A 19,450-nucleotide genomic window follows, 5' to 3' on the forward strand; every position below is an offset into this window, starting at 1 on the left:
GATACTGGAGTATAATTAATAGTCTTTGCATACGGACACCCTAAGCTTTAAGTAGTATGATATTTTTACAAAAATACTAGAGTTTTTAGATTTTAATACAAGAGCAGAATGTGTACATAGGTCCTAAGCATCAGTGAAGAATAATTAATCTATTTCTCAGAATGTGATTCCAGATAGCAGCTTCCACCTGAGGGTCTACAAAGGTGGTATGAGATTCTGCACATTATTACAAATATTTACCAAGCCAATGTATAAAAAACAGGCAATAACAAATATGGACAAGGATATAAACGTTCTGCTGGTGGGAAAACGGTGCAGACACTTTGTAAAACATTTTTCAGTTTCTTAAATTTCTAAATAGAGTCCCCATATGACCCAACAATTCAGCCATTATTATCTAACTAGGAGAAATGAAAATCTACGTTCACACACAGACTTGTATATGAATGTTCCTAAGAACATTAACCATAATATCCAAAAAGTGGAAATAACCCAAATGTTTTAACTGGTGAATGGATAAGAAAAATGTGGTATATCCATACAACAGAATACTATTCCAGTAATAAAAAGGAACAAAGTATTGACACATGCTTCAACATGAATGCATGTCAAAAACATTAAGTGAAAGAAGACAGAAACAAAAGACCATGGTTCCATTTATATGAATATAAATATATGAAATATCCATCATAGACACATCAAGAGAAACAGAAAGCAGATTAGTGTTTTTGGGGGAGTGGGGCTGAAGGTGGAAATAGGAAGTGACTGTAAATGGGAACGAGGTTATTTTGGGGGTGAAGGAAATGTTCTAAAATTCCATTGTGGTAATGATTGCAAAACTCTTTAAACTTACTAAGAATTATTTAATTATACACTTTTATTTTTAGAGATGAGGTCTTGCTACATTGCTCAGGCTGCTCTTGAACTCCTGGCCTGAAGTGATCCTCCTGCCTTGGCTTCCCAAAGCTCTGGGATTACAGGCATGAGCCACTATACCCAGCCTGTTTTTAATTTTCTTTGCAGCCTGAGAAAATCTAGAATTCAAGGACACACCATGATTAGTTGCTGGGGATATTAAGTGGTTAAAAAAGCCATGGCCTGGGCAGTGCTCAGGGATGGGAAAAGGTGAACCAGGAGAGTGGCAACAAGCAATGGTAAGAGAAAACCCAGAGCAGAGTAATGATGCTGGACCCTTGCAGGGAGAACTAACCTTAAGGGGGTGTGGAGGAGTGGAGCCAAGTACATAACAAAAGCAGCGCTCAGAGATATTCCCCCATCCCTGTGGCCCAGCTCAATCTCCTACAGTTTTCATGAGACTACACCATGCTGTGAGAATTGATATTCCTAATCATTCATTAATTCTTCACATATACATCCACAAAGATTTCTTGAACCTCCTATTGCCAGGAGTAAGGATATTCCTAAGAGCCCAAACCTGGTTTCTTGTTCTGCCTCGGCTGCTTGTTCAAGTACAGGTCTCATCTAAGTTTCTTCTTTTTTTTTTCGAATTTCAAAGAGCCTGTATCTTCATGAATTTCATGAAAAAAAAATTAAATAAACATGAGGTCTAAAATTTGCTTCTTGTGCCTGCAATAAATCTTTCCAGAAAGAACTACCTTCCCAGGTTTTTTTACCCTTTTATTTTCCTTCCTTAACATTAGAAAGCCCTTTCTGAGGTCATAAACATAGCAACAACATACAACTCTAGACTTAAATGTGAAAAAACATTAAATGACCATAATTGACTCAGGATGAAGTGATCTAATCTGAATACCAATAATAACTTTTTTTCTTTATTCCTTCTAAAAAAAGAAAAACAAGATACATGTGCAGAACGTACAGGTTTGTTACATAGGTAAATGTGTGCCATGGTGGTTTGCTGCACCTACTGATCTGTTCTCTAGGTTCCCTTCCCTCACCTCCAACCCTGCAACCGGCCCTGGTGTGTGATGTTCCCCTCCCTGTGTCCATGTGTTCTCAATGTTCAACTCCTACTTATAAGTGAGAACATGCAGTGTTTGGTTTTCTGTGCCTGTGTTACTTTGCTGAGGATGATGGTTTCCAGCTTCATCTATGTCCCTGCAAAAGACATGATCTCATTCCTTTTTATGACTGCATAGTATTCCAGGGTGCATATGTGCCACATTTTCTTTATTCAGTCTATCATTGATGGACATTTGGGTTGGTTCCATGTCTTAGCTATTGTGAATAGTGCTGCAGTAAACATATGTGTACATGTGTTTTTATAGTAGCATGACTTATAATCCTTTGGGTATATACCCAGTAATGGAATTGCTGGGTCAAATGGTATTATTTCTAGTTCTAGATCCTTGAGGAATTGCCCCTCCAATAATAAAATTTTTTAAAATAATAGAATTCACTCCAGAGAAATCTCCTAACCCAGGTAGCTTTGTGGGTGAGCCTTTTTAAATATTAAAAACACACATGATTCTCCCTCTATAAGCTCCTTCAAAGTTAAAAATGGAAAACCTACCAAATTAATTATAGAAAAGAAACCAACCAAACAAAACAAAAACCGAAAAATACCTTGGCACCAAAACTTAAAACAACAGCAACAACTATAAACCAATCTTATATATCAATATAGATGAAAAAACCTTGGGTAAACTACTTACAAATTAGGCTGGGTGCAGTGGCTCACACCTGTAATTCCAACACTTTCGGAACCTGAGGCAGGAGGATTGTTCGAAGCCAAGAGTTCAAGAACAGCCTGGCCAACATGGCAAGACCCTATCTCTAAAAAAAAAATTCAAAAATTAGCCACAGGTGAGGGAAAGCTGGGCACAGTGGTGTGCGCCTGTAGACTCAGCTACTCAGGAGGCCAAGGTGGGAGGATTGCTTAAGCCCAGCAGTTTGAGGCTTCAGTGAGCTATGACAGCACCACTGCACTCCAGCCTGGGGGATGGAGTGAGACCACATCTCTAGAAAATAAAAAAAAAGAGAGAGAAAAAAATTACAAATTAAATTAAATAACATATTTAGGGACTTTCCACCATGTTCAAGTAGAATTTCCTCAAAAAATATGATTTTTTTTTTTTTGTATTCAGAAATATACTAGGCTGGGCATGGTGGCTCACACCTGTAATCTCACCACTTTGGGAGGCTGAGGCAGGCAGATCACCTGAGGTCAGAAGTTTGAGACGAGCCTGGCCAATATGGTGAAACCCTGTCTCTACTAAAAATACAAAATAAATTAGTCAGGCATGGTGGCAGGCACCTGTAATCCCAGCTACTAGGGAGGCTGAGGCAGGAGAATCACTTGAACCCAGGAGACAGAGGTTGCAGTGAGCTGAGATCATGCCACTGCACTACAGCCTAAGCGACAAGAGTGAGAATCTGCAAAAAAAAAAAAAAAAAAAAAAGGAAAAGAATATACTAATATCAACATTTGTGACAGACTGAGCACCGTGGCTCACACCTGTATTCCCACCACTTTGGGAGGCTTAGGTGGGTGGATCATTTGAGGTCAGGAATTGGAGAGCAGCCTGGCCAACATGGTGCAACCCCGCTTCTACTAAAAATACAAAAATTAGCCAGGCATGGTGGGAGGTGCCTGTAATCCCAGCTACTCGGGAGGCTGAGGCAGGAGAATCGCTTGAACCCAGGAGATGGAGGCTGCAGTGAGCTGAGATCACACTGCTGCACTCCAGCCTGGGTGACACAGTGAGACTGTCTCAAAAAAATGAATAAAATAAATAAAGACGAGGACAAATTCTTTGCTACTCTTCCATTGAGAAGTAGGGTCTATTGGCCCTCTCCTGAGATCTGAGATGACCTGTGACTGCTTTGACCAATTTAGAACAGTGGTTGTGACACTATGCCTTTAAGAGGATTGGCAGCAATGGCTGGATGCAGTGGCTCATTCCCGTAATCCCAGTTTCTGGGAGGCTAAAGGTGGAAGATTGCTTGAGGTCAGGAGTTTGAGACTAGCCTGGGCAACAAAGCAAGACCCCATCTCTCTCTCCTTCTCTCTCTCTCTCTCTCTCCCTCTACACACACACACACACACACACACACACACACACACACACACATATATACCTCCTTACTCTCTGTTCACTCACTCACTGTCTTTCTCTATGTGTATTCATGACTGGCAGCTTTCACATTCAATTCTGGGAGCCCTGAGCCACCTCTGAGAAGTTGGAGTCTTCTGTCCACATAGAGAGGCTCTGAGACGACAAGGATTGGCCCATCCTTCTAGCTGTCTACACCAAGATGCCAAGCAGGTGAGTAAAGTCCCAGATGGCATCTTGGCACCCCAGATGGCAACTCCACATCATCAAGAGACCCCACTTGATATAGGAAGAGAAGAATACCTAGCTGAATCCTGCCCAAATTCCTAACTCACAAAATCATGAGATATAATTAATAAAATGACTGTTGTTTTATTTGTGGCTATTTGTCACACAGCAATAGATAACTGGAACAACACCCCAACAGCATGTGAACTGACAATTTACTCAAAAAAGAAAATGTCTAATTTATATATACAAATCTTCAACCTTGTTAGCACGCAGAGGGAAACTGACATTCCTATACTAGTGTTGGGTGCAGAGTTTGTGCAACCTTTCTGAAAGTTAATTTAATCCAGAAATTTCATTTCTAGGCATTTCTCCTAAGGAAATAATTCAGGAAGGGCACATATGATCTAGGAAAGATATTTTCTGTAGAGTATATAAGACAGAGAAAAATTGGCGACTGAGGTCAGAACTGTGGGAGATTTTCACTTTGTCTTACTTTTCTTTTTTCCCTTTATCATGTGTAACTTTTATTAAAAAAAAAAAAAAGACATTATTTAAAAGGAGCTCTTTACATGGTTTGGCCTAACCGGAGTTCTGCTCTGGGGCTTGGGGCCCACCCTCAGAGTGATAAAAACTCCCCATCAACCTGGCTGGTCCTCTGTGTATATAAGCCATTTTCTCCTGGGACCCTGTGGGAACAGGTACTTGATAGCAGCTAGAATTCACATGTTCAGGATCCGATGTCCTAGCCATCTGCCTCTCAAGTTATAAATATTTATTGGCACTTGGAGATACAACTATGTGTGTATACAAACGATTTAAAGTTGGAATTTGTAAACAGAATAATTTTACACTTCTTAGGCAGCTCTGGAATCAACCACATAATACAGAAACCTTTCTCTTTTTTTTTCTGAGACAGGGTCTTGATCTGTCACCCAACCTGGAATGCAGTTGCATGATCAAAACTCACTGCAGTCTCCAACTCCTAGGCTCAAGTGATCCTCCCGCCTCAGCCTCCCAAGCAGCTGAGACTACAACCACGTGCCACCATGCTGGCTAATTTTTTTATTTTTTTGAGACAGGGTCTTGTTATGTTGCCCAAGCTGGTCTCAGCAATCCTCCTGCCTCAGCCTCCAGAATGCTGGGATTACAGGCATGAGCCACTGCATCAGGCTTAGACCTTTCTTTTTACCTGAATTTTGAATATGTATCATATCGTTAATCAATGTCTTCCCCCTCCTCCCCCCAGCTCCTTGATTTGGTTTCTTTTGGGGTGCCAATCCTCCTGTCCCTTCCATATTCCATATGTCTATTTATTTGTGTTACTCATGAAGTTGAACACAATTGGGACAGACTAGCACAGATGAGGCATTGCAATGCTCAGACCAGAAGTCCCTGGATTTCCAGGGCCTCCAAGCAGCTTCCTCTCCAAGTCTTGCTTTAACCCACTCCAGTTATCTGGAGAACTGGATCATATTTTCTTATTGTGATTGGTTTTTAAATGAACATGTAGCCATGGTAACAACTGAGTGCTGATGATAACAAGAAGTCTTATTTAGAGAAAACCTTTTTTTATTGTCAAAGCAGCTGCGTATGTGTGTTCTTATCCACTGGAATCAATTATTCATTCCATTATTAAATTCAGCTTTCTCTTAAACTGTTTTTGTATTAGAAGCAGGATGCTGCCTATTTAAAAGAAAACTGGAATGTTCAGAATGGGTGGGTAAACCAGTCCTCCTAGATGAAGTTGGGAACATTGAAAAATAGGTGGGAAGCTGAGACGATCATGAGGGCATTTCATCTGAGGAAGACAGAGACAAATAAGGGACTTGCCCAGTGTTTTGATTTTAAGGAATTATCAGTCAAGCTGTTTTCTTCATAAAAATAGAAATATCTTAATTTTTCCTGAAAACATTTTATTGCTAAAACTTAACAAATATAAAAAGTCCCCCCACCTCCTGCTTATAATCTCAAACCCCCCAACTCTTAATAATTTGTTATATATACTTACATATATTTTATGCATATGTGCTTTAAACATATACACTTTGTGTGTGTGTGTGTGTCTGTGCATATATGTGTACATATTTAACTTTTAAACACAAGTGGGGTTTATATGAGTTAGGATTACATTTGGCTGTACATAACAGAAACTCTTTTTTTTTTTTTTTTTTTGAGACAGAGTCTCGGTCTATTGCCCAGGCCGGATCTCAGCTCACTGCAAGCTCCGCCTCCCGGGTTTATGCCATTCTCCTGCCTCAGCCTCCCGAGTAGCTGGGACTACAGGCGTCCACCACCTCGCCCGGCTAGTTTTTTGTATTTTTTAGTAGAGACGGGGTTTCATGGTGTTAGCCTGGATGGTCTCGATCTCCTGACCTCGTGATCCACCCGTCTCGGCCTCCCAAAGTGCTGGGATTACAGGCAGAAACTCTTAAATTATGACTTGAACAAGATAAATCTTTACTTGTCTCTCACCAGAGAAAAATGACAGGGCTTCTGCCATTACATCCACATTCCAAGGAGCAGATTGGAGAAGAGGGAAAAGGGCATAGTTCTCTCCTTTTCAAGGAAACTTCTGATTATACTTCATTGTCAGAATTTAGTTATATGGTCACATCTTTGCAAGGGGGGAGGGAAATGTCGTCTTACTGATGGGTTACATTGTGTCCACCTAAAAAGAAGGTCCCCCTAACTTGAGGGAGAAGACTAGAATGGCTACTTGGTAGGGAACTAACTCTCTCTCCCAGTGTTGAAATATTCATAATGTTCTCTAACCTCCCCTTTCCACTCAATGTACCGTGGGTAGATTCGTTTTTAACAGCCGAATAGTACTTTCCTGCATGACGATGCCACCGCTGGTTTAACCAGACCCCTGTGGATGGGTATCTCAGTCATTTTCTTTATTTCCCACCTAGAAAGATATTTTCTACTCTTCGCATGTGAAAAACACAAAGATAATCTCCACAATACCATAACTTCTGTTCTTCCTCTCACTTCCCTGAACATTACTAAGTTATTCAGTTCAGCTAAATGCACACTAATTAAAGCCATTCTCCTTTTCTCCTTTCCCATGCTTTATCTAGAATGCTTCTTAAGTCTCTGGCTAGAGCCCCTTCCTGTCAACTCCTGTGGCTGCAAATCTCATACCTCTGTAATGAATCCTATTCTCTCCATTGAGTACATAATCTTTAACCTACTTCTAGCATTTTTTCTACAGATATACTTTCAAATGTCGCAAAGATATATATTCCAGAATTCTTATTACAACACTATTTGTAATAACAGCAAAGACAACCAAAAACCTGGTAGGAGCGGATGTGGAACTTCTTTCATTAGGTGAGTCAAATAAATTATGCTACATTTATGTAATGTGATACAAGGCAGCCATTAGAATACATGTGGATCATTACATTGATCCACATATATTACTATGGAAAGCTGTCCGAGACATATTAGTGAGGGGGAAAAAAATAAGATGCAATGTATTGCATTGCAGAATGTATCACCACCCCTCTACATAACATTATCACATTTGTGTTCAACATAAGAAATGAAATACATGTGAACACATTCAGTAAAACTCCTCCTTCATATGATTAGCTGAGTATAGAAATTCAGCGACCCAAAATGTGTTTCCTTTATTGCCAGTTTAATGAAGTGATCCCAACCAGGAGCTGGGAGGGGTCTAGTTTTGAGATCCAAATCAGATCTGGTCCTGAGATTGGCACCACCTGATGGCAATAGTCCACTCTGGTTTAAGTATTACTGGGATGGAACTTCTAGAAGAGTAGCAGTGTTTTCAGAAATCCTCCAATTATTGGCTCCCATTTTATCTGGCCCCAATCTAAGGAGATTGTGCCCAGAGAATAATGAAGATGTGGGAACCCACATTTCACATCCCCATTTCCAAGACTGGGTGGCAAGTTGCATTCACCCACACACACCCTCACCAGCACCACCGGCATCACCACCATCAGCACCACTGCAGCCCACTTCTCTGCCTGGCTAGGCTGAGAGAAGAGAGCAGCCCATCACTAAGGAGACTCCAGGATAACTTTGCTGTGGATTTCATTGCATATGCTTACATTTACTCCATGCTATGCTGTTTTCTTAAACCTTAGCATGCTAGGTTTTTTGTAAATTAGTCAAAAATTAGAAAATTAAGCTGGAAGGAGCACTGGACATGAATAAATAAGTTACAGCTGAAACAACTTGATTTACAGTAATAAAAAAGAAACAAAAATATAGGATGCCTATCAAAGGGCTACCACTGAGGGAGACAGGATTGCCCCAATAGGGCAATGAAAAGATTGACAAGAAGACCAACGATCTTTATTTATTTATTCATTTTTTGAGACAGGATCTCACTGTGTTGCTCATTGCTCCAGCTCAAGTGCAATGGCTCAATCACGGCTCACTGCAGCCTTGAACTCCTGGCTTAAGCGATCTCCTCACATCAGCCTCCCAGGCACATCGCACATGCCACCATATCAGGCTATTCTTTTTTATTTTTATTTTTTTACTTTTTGTAGAGATGGGATCACACTATTTGCCCAGGCTAGTCTTGAACTCCTAGCCTCAAGCAGTCCTCCTGCCTTGGCCTCCCAACCTGCTGAGATTACAGGCATGAGCCACTGCACCAAGCCAAGACCAACAGTCTTAACTGGAGGATCTCAAGTGTCTTGTATGGCAATTGATACAGAATGTACGTCAATAGACCTTAACACACAAGCTAAAGGGAGCACTGATTGATTCAAAGACCCTCGTGCAAAGATCAGCTATGTCCCAAACTTGTCAGTTACCATCTTCACTTCCCACTGGACATCGAGAGCCAGGGAGTTATAGAGGAGCTAGAAGTCTTCTTGTGACTTCTGGGCATGTGTAAAAGACACTAAGAGCTAGAAATGGACCTTTTAGAAGGCATCCCAGTGGAGTACGAGCTCCTTTACACAGCCACTCCAGAGTGATGCCAACAGACTAGCCACTCTGTGTTCATGGTCAGCAGGCCATAGGAACTGTGTGAGTGACAAAACGTATGAGTAGCAGTGTGTGTTGGAATGAGTCAATAAAGAAGAATACAGGCAGGAGATGTGGCTTTGCAAGTCATATATGTCTACTGGAAATTGGAATACACAGTTTGGTGGCTTTGAGTCCTAACCCTTTTCCCCCATTTGTTGTACTTGTAGAAATATTGTTCTCACTTTTTCCTGATTTCTTTGTTTCTCACTCTATTGTGCTTAATAATTGTATTAAGAGTTGTTTCTCCTTTTTCATGTGTCCTTAGGAAACAAATAATATGTGTTGAAATCAAAAGACATACACAGCACTGTTTTAAAATCATGTGTTAGCAATAGTCAATCATGAAAATGCTGTTTAGGCAAAGCAGTTACATATCTAGGTTTTTGTTGTTATATATATACATACACGCATGTATAAAAATGTATTCATATGCCATACAAATAGGAGTTTAGAGTAGGAACTCAGAAAATTCTTTCTGGGATTCTTCTGTTATTCTAAGCAATCTTATTTCTCACAATTTTTCTTCATTACTAAATTCTATTCTTAAATGTAAGTATTGTCAATTAGGATTGTATTCATTAATCCATAAATAGAATTTATTATCTAAATCACTTATGGTTTACCAATATTCACATGTAGATTGAACATACATTTGTAAGACACGTTTTACTTCTGTGTAGGGGAAATAATTGATATTTAAAATTATCTTATTCAAGTCAACTCTAAACTGTGTGAAAAACCACATTAGCTTCCTAATCAGTACATTAGAGCACTTCCAGATTATTAAGGATTTAGTCATCTTCTAAAGCATATGGATGCATTCATGATTATTATTTTCCTCTATCTCATGAGTGAACATTTTGGGATGGCTAACTGATGTATGTATAATGCAAGCAGTTTCTGTTTCAAATTGACAAGCAAGAACTAGTACCTAATTTTATGCTTTGTCAGTGACACTTTGCTTATATATAAGAAATATTTATAATTGATAACAGCAATGGTAATAAGAAAAATAACATGAATTGTATTGAGATTAAAAACTCAAAAACTCACCTGGGCTATTGGACATGATGTATGCAGGAAGATAAAATTCAAGTATATTATTAGTAAGGCATGTTGCTCTGTCTTAAAGAGGATTTTAAAAAATATAATCAGAAAAAAGTATTAGTAACAACTGACTTTAGGCTGCTAAAAAGATTTTAGAATTAATGCTTTTTTTTTTTTTGTGAAGGAGTTTTTCTCATTTGCCAGGCTACAGTGAAGTGGCATGATCTCTGCTCACTACAACCTCCGTCCTCCAGGTTCAAGCGATTCTCTTGCCTCAGCCTCCCAAGTAGCTGCGATTATAGGCACCTGCCACCATACCCAGCTAATTTTTTGTGTTTTTAGTAGAGATGGCGTTTTACCATGTTGGCTGGTCTTGAACTCCTGACCTCAGGTGATCTGCCCACCTAGGCTTCCCAAAGTGCTAGGATTACAAGGGTGAGCCACCACGCCTGGCCAGAATTAATGCATTTTATCATTTATGAAATTAAGTTTCTCCTGGAATTGCAGAGCTTTGGGTACATGTGGGACTGACTATTGAATGACAAACCATTGAAAGTGTCATTTTAAAAAGGATAGAAGAGGCCGGTTATGGTGGCTCATCCCTGTAATCCCAACACTTTGGGAGGCCAAGGTGGGCAGATCACTTGACGTCAGGAATTCGAGACCAGCCTGGCCAACATGGTGATACCTCGTCTCTACTGAAAATACAAAAAATTAGCTGGACGTGGTGGCAGGCATCGGTAATTCCAGCTACTCGGGAGGCTGAGGCAGGAGAATCACTTGAAACTGGGAGGTGGAGGTTGCAGTGAGTCAAGATCTCACCACTGCACTCCAGCCTAGGCGATACACTAAGACTCTGTCTCAAAAATAAATAAATAAATAAAAAATTAAAAAAAGAAGAAAGGATAGAAGATACAAAAACTCAGAGAAAGCCCAAAGTCCTAGAATAGTTCAAAGGATCAGTATGATGAGGTCCTCAAAGAAGTTACCTACAAGTTTGAAGAATGGAGATGGCTCACCCTCTAGGCAGATAAGTCAGCTGCCAGGTAGACAAATCTTGAGAGTAGAGTGGCAGAATTTCTTTTTTCATTTAGTAAAATAACAACCTACATGTCTTCGTATATAATTTTAACTAATCACCTTTTTCAACAATAAAATGCTCACCTCTCTATTTAATTACCTTAACACTGCGCAGTCCATTCCACCTGCTCATGTTTTTATGGAGCACAGAGAATTCCACAGGATAATAAGCAAGTATTGGTTATTCCGTTATTCGAGTGCCTGTCTTATTTGCTGGGTAATACAAAGAGGTGTTACTGCCCTTGTGTGTGTCTTTCTGACCTTGTGTGTGCCAGAAGTTTTGATTCAACTTCTGTGTTGAGCCTCTCCTATACACTAGTGTCAGACTAAGAAATGTGACCAGCAAGAGGGTCACATTTCTTTATATTTCCAAATCAAGATAAATTAAGCTCAAGAGCCTCAATGTCTAAGATTGGGGAGAAGTCATTATTAGTCATTTAGGGATGATGGAGGAACCTCTGGCTTACAAGATCCAATAAAAAGGAGGAGGAGCCTGGTTCTCAGTCTAGGTTTCCTCTGCTGTCCCTGTTCTTTCCAAGGACCTGGAGATCATCTTTGCAGTGTTAAGGGAAGTATAGGGTACATTTATGACAAATAATAGGATTGTGGTGACAGCTGGGGGAGGGGGACAAGGAAAACACTTCTGGATAAGTGACAGTTAAGCTAAGACCTGAAGACAGAGTAGAATGTGACGGAGCTGAGGGAACAGGAGCAATGAAAAAGGAAGAGTATGTAGAAGACCTGGGGGCAGGACAGAGCTCTGGCACCAAGAGAAGGCCAGGATCTTCTCCGTTAGCACATCAACATCAGCAGCCATTAACTGAACACCCAGGGGGACCACACCAGAGTACAAAGACACAGGAGCTCTTTCTCCCACTCTTAAAAAGATCACAGTGTGGGAATAGTGCTGGGAAGTAATTGACAAGAACACCATCTCTTACTATAAGTTTGCAAAGGTTGTAAAGAGGTAAGCAAGAAGAGTGGGCATGGGGAGGGAGTGCTAATCCATCCTGGATGAGCTGAGCTGAGCTGAGGAGTGTCTGGGGAGGAGGTGATCGTGAATAAGTTAAACTATGAGAGAGCTGTTCACAGGCATAGGGACAGGAAAGGTGCACCCAGTCAGGGAAATTCTCGTGGTCTTAATGGCCACAGGATGGGTGTATGCTTCAAGATGAAAATGGACAGGGAAGCAGAAGCCAGATCCTGAAGAATTTCTGGGCAAAGCTCAGGAGTCTGAACTTTACCCAGCAGGTCAGTGGTCTCAGTGGAGGTGACACCATCTCTTTGAGAGCATTTTGGACATTTGTGGGAATGTTTTTGGTTGTTGTGATGATGGGAGGGGATGTGACCTGGTATTCAGCAGACAGGGACCAAGGATGCTGGACATCCTGAATGCAAGGAACAATCCCACACAATGAAGAATCATTTCTTATCCCAGCAGGAGTCATGTAGGTGACATTCCTGTTTATAATGAGCTGAGCTGACAACCTAACTCCTGTTCTTTTTTTTTTTTTTTTTTTAATCGAACACAAAATTTGTGGTGGTGGTGGTGGTAGTGGTGGTTTTGTTTGTTTTGATGTGGTTTTCTAATTACTGAAAATTAATGAAACTTCCTTGTAAATCAGAGAACCTCATTTTGGCTAGAACTTTACCAAGAGTGGTCTCCATTCTGGAAAATCTTGATGTCAGTAACAATGCTTCTCTTGGTATTTGAGCTGCCAATGGTGCACAGATGCTCTGCTGTATACATAGCTGTCACTCACAGTGCAATCTGACAGGAGCCTCTGACTACTTTATCATGTCTTCTTGCGTAGTCACATGCAAGCATTTGCAATAAAAATACACTCAGTTGCCCGGGAGCGGTGGCTCATGCCTGTAATCCCAGAACTTTGGGAGGCCAAGGTGGGCAGATCACCTGAGGTCGGGAGTTCGAGACCAGCCTGACCAACATGGAGAAACCCCGTCTCAACTAAAAACACAAAATTAGCAAGGCACGGTGGCACATGCCTATAATCCTAGTTACTCAGGAGGCTGCGGCAGGAGAATTGCTTGAACCCAGGAGGCGGAAGTTGCGGTGAGCCAAGATTGCGCCATTGCACTCCAGCCTGGGCAACAAGAGCAAAAGTCTGTCTCAAAAAAAAGAAAAAGAAAAAAAAGTACTCAGTTTTGGCTGGGCACAGTGGCTCACACTTGTAATCCCAGCACTTTGGGAGGCTGAGGGGGAAGGATTGCTTGAGTCCAGGAGTTCAAGAACAGCCTGGGCAAAATAGTGAGACTCCATCTCTATAAAAAATTTTAAAAAGATTAAAAAAAGAAATATATACAGTTTTATTAGAAATTATTTTCAGATTTTTCCTTTATATTGCCATTAAGGCATTTGGCATAGTTTTTCAAAAGTTTGTATAGAATGGTTATACTATCCATAAATTTTATTTCTAGAGAGTAAGGGGTTGGAAAAATATATTAGAGATCATCATCATGTAGATATCAAATGAAGCTATAAGCATTGACGAGGTCAATCAAAGGCCAAATATAAAACACTGGTTACTATTTGTGGGGTCATAAGCACCTTTAAGAATTTAATGGAAGTTATAAACTCATTTCCTAGAAAACAAGCACACATCTATCCAAAGCTACTCACAGAGTGTCAGTAGTGTGCTCAGAGGTCAGCAGGAGCCCATGCTCTGTACATTACTGAGGAGTGTTTCTGGCCATACTTTCTTCTCAGAAGTGAAGAGCTATTCTGCATGTCATATACATTACCATATGGAGATCATCTTCTTTTCCTAGAAGGAGAATCCCTTCTTCCTACCTATAGGAAGAAATCTATTCTGTTTGATGAATAATAATCACCATGAGTAGGGCTTGGGGGATGTGGCTCCTCAAGGCAATGCCTGATAGCAGCAGATGACCATTAAAAGGCTAGATTCTGCTAATTGAAAGTATACTGCTTCACTGATTGTATATTCCTGATTTAGGGATCCTCAGAAGACACTATCCTCTAGTCCCTGCAGCAGACAGAGGTGCCACCCAGAATCCCAGCAATGAACAGCACTTAGGCCAGGCATGGTTGCTCACGCCTGTAATCCTGACACTTTGGGAGGCTGACGCAGGAGGATCACTTGAGACCAGTTGTTTGAAACCAGCCTGATCAACATCAGGAGACCCCGCCTCTATGAAAGAAAAATATAAAAATTAGCCAGGTGTAGGGGCCACATCTGTAGGCCCAGCTACTCAAGAAGCTGAGATGGGAGGATCACTTGAACCCAGGAGTTTGAGGCTGCAATGTACTCCAGCCTCGGTGACAGAGCAAGACCTTGTCGAAAAGAAAAGAAGAAAAACAATGACAGCAAGAAAACCACCACTGAGGCTCAATGTGAAGCATTTCCTTCATCTCCCTTCTCCCCACGTGCCCTTCACAACCACCATTAGTATAGTTGTAATATATTAGAGTGTGTATGCTTGTGGACACCAGAAAGTTTGAGGGATACTCATAATGGGGATGTAAAAAGTTTTTTTCTATGTTACACTGTCTACTACTTTTTCAAGTGAAAAAAGTTTATTGAAATTATTTATTAAAATTTATCTCCCAAATGATTTGAAGTCACCACTTAGCATCAATAAAAATGAACAAGACTCAATTGTCTATATAAGTCAGCCTCCAAATATTATTAGATATTTTATTTCTGCTTCTTACCACCAATAATTTATGAAACCAATGGCAATACCCAAAACTAATTAAACAAAAATCAAAATCATCAAAACACAAGAATAAATAACGAAATGAAAGCAGAAATAAAGATGTTCTTTGAAACCAATGAGAACAAAGACACAACATACCAGAATCTCTGGGACACATTTAAAGCAGTGTGTAGAGGGAAATTTATAGCACTAAATGCCCACAAGAGAAAGCAGGAAAGATCTAAAATTGACACTCTAACATCACAATTAAAAGAACTAGAGAGGCAAGAGCAAACACATTCAAAAGCTAGCAGAAGGCAATAAATAACTAAGATCAGAGCAGAACTGAAGGAGATAGAGACACAAAAAACCCTCCAAAAAATCAATGAATCCAGGAGTTGGTTTTTTGAAAAGATCAATAAAATTGACAGACCGCTAGCAAGACTAATAAAGAAGAAAAGAGAGAAGAATCAAATAGAAGCAATAAAAAATGATAATGGGGATATCACCACTGACCCCACAGAAATACAAACTACCATCAGAGAATACTATAAACACCTCTACGCAAATCAACTAGAAAATCTAGAAGAAATGGATAATTTCCTGGACACTTACACTCTCCCAAGACTAAACCAGGAAGAAGTTGAATCCCTGAATAGACCAATAGCAGGCTCTGACATTGAGGCAACAATTAATAGCCTACCCACCAAAAAAAGTCCAGGACCAGATGGATTCACAGCTGAATTCTACCAGAGGTACAAGGAGGAGCTGGTACCATTCCTTCTGAAACTATTCCAATCAATAGAAAAAGAGGGAATCCTCCCTAACTCATTTTATGAGGCCAACATCATCCTGATACCAAAGCCTGGCAGAGACACAACAAAAGAAGAGAATTTTAGACCAATATCCCTGATGAACATCGATGCAAAAATTCTCAATAAAATACTGGCAAACTGGATTCACCAGTTAGAATGGCAAGCATTAAAAAGTCAGGAAACAACAGTTGTTGGAGAGGATGTGGAGAAATAGGAACACTTTCCCACTGTTGGTGGGATTGTAAACTAGTTCAACCATTACGGAAAACAGTATGGCAATTCCTCAAGGATCTAGAACTAGATGTACCATATGACCCAGCCATCCCACTACTGGGTATATACCCAAAGGATTATAAATTATTCTACTACAAAGACACATACACACGTATGTTTATTGCAGCACTATTCACAATAGCAAAGACTTGGAATCAACCCAAATGTCCATCTGTGACAGACTGGATTAAGAAAATGTGGCACATATACACCATGGAATACTATGCAGCCATCAAAAAGGATGAGTTTGCGTCCTTTGTAGGGACATGGATGCAGCTGGAAACCATCATTCTTAGCAAACTATCACAAGAAGAGAAAACCAAACACCGCATGTTCTCACTCATAGGTGGGAACTGAACAATGATGAAACTTGGACTCGGGAAGGGGAACATCACACACTGGGGCCTATCATGGGGAGGCGGGAGGGGGTAGGGATTGCATTGGGGAGTTATACATGATATAAATGATGACTCGATGGGTGCTGACGAGTTGATGGGTGCAGCACACCAACATGGCACAAGTATACATATGTAACAAACCTGCACGTTATGCACATGTACCCTAGAACTTAAAGTATAATAAAAAAAAAAAAAAAAAAGAAGTATGGAAAGAAAGAGGTGGGAGGAGGAGGGAGAGAGGAAGAGACAGAGGGAAGAAAGAAAGAAACTACAGATAATAACAGACTAATAGAGACAATTTAACTGTATATGTTTAATATTTTGAAAATAGTTATTGTTTAATGAAACCTTGAAGTAGCAAAAACAATTGTGTCTTTCCAATTAAGAAAGAGGAAGTAAACATGGGAAAACTCTTTCCTCTGCACAAAACAGATATTAAAACAGCTGACAGCTGACAGTCACAGTGGAAGAGAAGGGGGTAGACAGATGGTGTAGAAGTACACATGTTCCCCCAACTCTTTGAATTCTGATACTTCATTCTTCACTACTCACTGAAATGATGTATGCTGGGACAGAAAAGACAGTTTCCAGTTACCATTCCAGGACACCTGTATGTAACATCTATTTCTTACTGTGAAAAAAAAAGGAAGAGAAAAAAATTCACTGGGAAGCAAAATATGTGAAGACCAATATATAGCTTTGAAATTTTTAATTAATAATACATTTTTGTTCTTGGGTATAGATCCTTTGACCTAAATAATTTGGCATAGAATCTACAACATAGTTGGTATTCAGTCAATATTTGCTAAATATATGAATGAACAAAAATATATGACATAGCCAGTATCCTTAAATTATGCACATCAACGTTATTATTTCTCTTCCAATGATTTAAGCATGTCTCCTGCTACAGCATTTTCAGTTTTCATTGCTTACACTTTAATTCTACACACTAAGAGCTGAATTTAACATCTTAAACTGAATCGGCGCACAAAGCAAACGTGTATTGGCAACCTACTATATATTAGGTTCTGTGCTTGCAGATGATGGGCCACTGCGAGGGGCATAAGACAAGGTCCTGCCCTCAAGTCTCAAGTGTGTTTTTCCTTCCCGCTCTCGATGATATAAAACACTGGGCTAATTAGTGGGGCAGCTGAGCCTCACAGCAAATGCCCTTCCTGTGGAAATGTCCTTGACTGTCTGGCCCTGACACAGGAGACCTAAAGCCAAACCACGGGGGACAGCAGGAACAACTGAAGGAGCACCAAATCAGATGAGGAATCAAGCAAGTCAAATGGAAGGGAGGAATGGGAAGTGATAGGGCTGAAGCCTGCACGGAGCATGAGGTTTATCATCACTCTGCTCTCAGGGTTCCCACATGTTCCAACGGCAACTCACACAGTCAATGAAATGTCAGACCAGTTCTGAATGGGTCAATGCAGGCTCTTCAAAAAATGATTCTTCCCAGCCGGGCGCAGTGGCTCACGCCTGTAATCCCAGCACTTTAGGAGGCCGAGGCGAGCAGATCACAAGGTCAGGAGATCGAGACCATCCTGGCGAACACGGTGAAACCCCATCTCTGCTAAAAATACAAAAAATTAGCCCAGCATCGTGGCGGGCGCCTGTAGTCCCAGCTACTCGGGAGGCTGAGGCAGGAGAATGGCGTGAACCTTGGAGGCGGAGCTTGCAGTGAGCTGAGATTGCACCACTGCACTCCAGCCTGGGCGACAGAGCGAGACTCCCTTTCAAAAAAAAAAAAAAGATTCTTCTGGCCAGGCACCATGGCTCACGCTTGTAATCCCAGCACTTGGGGAGACTGAGGTGGGTGGATCACCTGAGGCTAGGAGTTCAAAACTAGCCTGGCCAACATGGTGGAACCCCATCTCTACTAAAAATACAAAATTTAGCCAGGCATAGTGCTGTGCGCCTGTAATCACAGTTACTCAGGAGACTGAGGCAGGAGAATCACTTGAACGCGGGAGTTGGAGGTTGCAGAAAGCCAAGATTGCACCATTGCACTCCAGCCTGGGTGAGAGTGAGACTCTGTCTCAAAAAAAAAAAAAAAAAAAAGATTCTTCCAAGAATCTTCTAAGAAACTTGAGTAGTATTCCAATGTGTATTTGTTTATCCATTTACCAATAAACAGTTCCCATATTTTTAATATTATAAAGTTACTATAAACATTTGTGAACAGCATTTTATGTAGACATTTATCTTCATTTCTCTTGGGTAACTATCTATTTCGAATTGGGATTGCTAAGTCCTGTGATAAGTTTATGTTTAACTTTTAACAATCCCTGTCAAACTATTTTCCAAAGTAGTTATACCATTTTGCATTCCCACCAGCAATGCATGTGAGCTCCAATTGCTATGCACCCTCACCAGCATTTGGTATTGTCAGTTGCTTTTCTTTTTTAAAAAATTTGCTATGCAGCTGTATGTCATTGTTTTAATTTGCATTTTCTTGATGACTGAGAACATTGAGCATCTTTTCATATGCTTATTTGCTATTCATAATTCACCTTTGATGAAGTGCCTGTTCAGATATTTTACCCAGGGTTTTTTTGTTTTATTTTGCTTATTTATTTATTTAGAGAGAGTATCTTGTCCTGTCACCCAGGATGGGGTGTAGCGGTGCAGTCATAGCTCATTGCAACCTCGAGCTCCTGGGCTCAAACGATCCCCCAACTTCAGCCTTCTGAGTAACTGGAACCACAGGTGCACACTACCATGTCCAGCTAATTTTTGTGTTTTTTGTAAAGACAGGGTCTTACTATGTTGCCCAGGGCTGGTCTCAAACTACTGGCCTCGAGCAATCCTCCCAACTCAGCCTCCAAAAACACTGGGATTACAGGCATGAGCCACTGCATCT

Source organism: Trachypithecus francoisi, unplaced genomic scaffold, assembly GCF_009764315.1.
Source record: "Trachypithecus francoisi isolate TF-2019V2 unplaced genomic scaffold, Tfra_2.0 Lachesis_group16, whole genome shotgun sequence".
Lineage (NCBI taxonomy): Eukaryota > Metazoa > Chordata > Mammalia > Primates > Cercopithecidae > Trachypithecus > Trachypithecus francoisi.